A 2,500-nucleotide genomic window follows, 5' to 3' on the forward strand; every position below is an offset into this window, starting at 1 on the left:
TTACCATCCTTGTGAGCTAAGGTTGGAGGGGGTTTGGGGGAGCCTATAGGTCTATCTGCTGAGTCATCAGCAGCCACTGCCTGGCCCTCCCTGGTCCGAGCTTGGGTGGAGAGGAGGCTTGGGCGCTGATCATATACTAATAAGGTCAGTCTCTAGGGCATTGTCCTGCTTGCTAGGGCAATGTCACTGTCCCTTGCCTCTGACATTCATGAGCGACCTTTAAACCTTTATTGCATCGGATGCAAGCGGATGTCTTTATACAAGCGATAAATGTGCACTGAATTGTCGTGGTGGTTTTTGTCGGTAGAATTATTTTTAAATCCACAGCATGGCTATTGGAACTTTGTGTTTTGTTAATTGACGGTGAAGGATTTTGTTTCCTATGTGTTCATGTAATAATAGAATTTGAATTAAGTTAGAGACGAAGAACATAAAGAAAAAAAAAACATGTTTCATCTGTGAGACTTGGGTCTTGTTATTTCTCATCTTAAAAGACATACAATTTGTATCTATTGTTTTTAGCTTTGCATTTACGTTTCTGGTCAAAATGGCCTCGTGGATATTATCGTTGTTATTGTTACTTGGAAAGGTACAACCCTAGTTGGAAAAGCAGGATGCTATAAGCCCAGGGGTTCATTACAGGAACTATATACAGGCAGAAATCATGTCTGGGTTCCTCAAGGATCCCCATTTCGTTAAGAGAGAGAGAGAGAGAGAGAGAGAGAGAGAGAGAGAGAGAGAGAGAGAGAGAGAGAGAGAGAGAGAGAGAGCAGAACCATCTCTTTACACTTGAAAAAAGTCATATGTTAACATATTGCATGAACCTGATTTAGGTCAGTCAGACTGACATCCAGACTAACAGCCCTTCAGCTGACAGATGAAGCATCCCTTCACTCGTCAGGAGATACCAGTGTTAATAGTTCTGGTTTCCCTTGGCTGACCTTCTCCATCTTCGTCCAGAAATTTCTGAATCAGTCTGTAAAAAGATGTGGAGGGATAAAAGTGTCTGATTTTTGGCGTACAATTTTATTATTATTATTATTATTATTATTATTGTTATTATTATTATTATAATATATATATATATATATATATATATATATATATATATGTATGTATATATATGTATATATATATTTACATATATATATATATATATATATATATATATATATATATAAATATATACATATATATATATAAATATATATATATATATATATATATATATATATATATATATACAGTATATATATATATATATATATATATATATATATATATATATATATATATATACACACACACATACGCAAAAGTTGTTTTTCGATTTTGACCATACCATTTTGAAAACTTTCAAACTATTATTATAATTCCCCTGTAGTTCCCACATATCAACTTTCTGCTTATGCATAGATACCATTAGACACTTAGACACTCCTCCCAGTCTTTAGGCATTCTTTCCTCTTCCCATATTGCTTTTAATAAATCCAGCATCTATTCTTCCCTCTCTGTAGTTAATATCTTGACCATTTCAATTTGAAAGGGATCGACCTGGTACTTTATGATTTTTCCTTTTACTCAATGCCCGCCTCCTTTCTGTATTCTGAATTCTCTTGCTTGAGGGTACACTCGGACACACTATTCTATCTAATTTCTCACCTTCTTGTTTAGTGAAAGTTTTTATAGTTTGTATAGGAAATATATATTTTAATGTTGTTACTGTTCTTCAAAGATTTTATTTTTCCTTGTTTCTTTTCCTCGCTGAGCTATTTTCCCTGTTGGGGCCCTTAGGCTTATAGCATCCCGCTTTTCCAATTAGGGTTGTAACTTAGCAAGTAATAATAATAATAATAATAATAATAATAATAATAATAATAATAATAATTCCGTATCTCCATCACTGGCTCTTACGGTCTCTGTGCTTCTCCCAGTTTCTCTGTTCAAAATATTCTCTCCAATCTCCTTTTAATGTCTTCATCCCTCTGCCATGTATATCCATCTCTATCTGTAATGACTTCCAGTTGCCCCAAATCCCATCTTTGCCTTTTCCTCAAGATTGAAATCTTATTAACCATGCGTGATCATCCTTCTTATATTTACCGTTAATTGAAGGTATTTATTCGAACGATTGGCTTTGCAAAAATAATCTCGGTAATCTCAGTAGACATTCATGTTACCTGTAACATTTTTGTTTGTCTGCACAGCAGAAATCGGGAACATTTTCTGCATACAATATGTTACGTATAACATTTTTTGTTTACACAAAAAAAAAAAAAAAAAAAAATCTGCCTGGTTTCTGAGCATATGCATTTCATTTTTATGTTAGTTTTGTAAAGTGAATTATTATTATTATTATTATTATTATTATTATTATTATTATTATTATTATTATTAATTGCTAAGCTACAACCCTAGCTGGAAAAGCAGACTGCTATAAGCCCAGGGTCTCCAACAGGGAAAATAGCCCAGTGAGGAAAGGAAACAAGGAAAAATAAAA

This window comes from Palaemon carinicauda, chromosome 31 (assembly GCF_036898095.1).
Source record: "Palaemon carinicauda isolate YSFRI2023 chromosome 31, ASM3689809v2, whole genome shotgun sequence".
In the NCBI taxonomy this organism is placed as follows: Eukaryota; Metazoa; Arthropoda; class Malacostraca; order Decapoda; family Palaemonidae; genus Palaemon; species Palaemon carinicauda.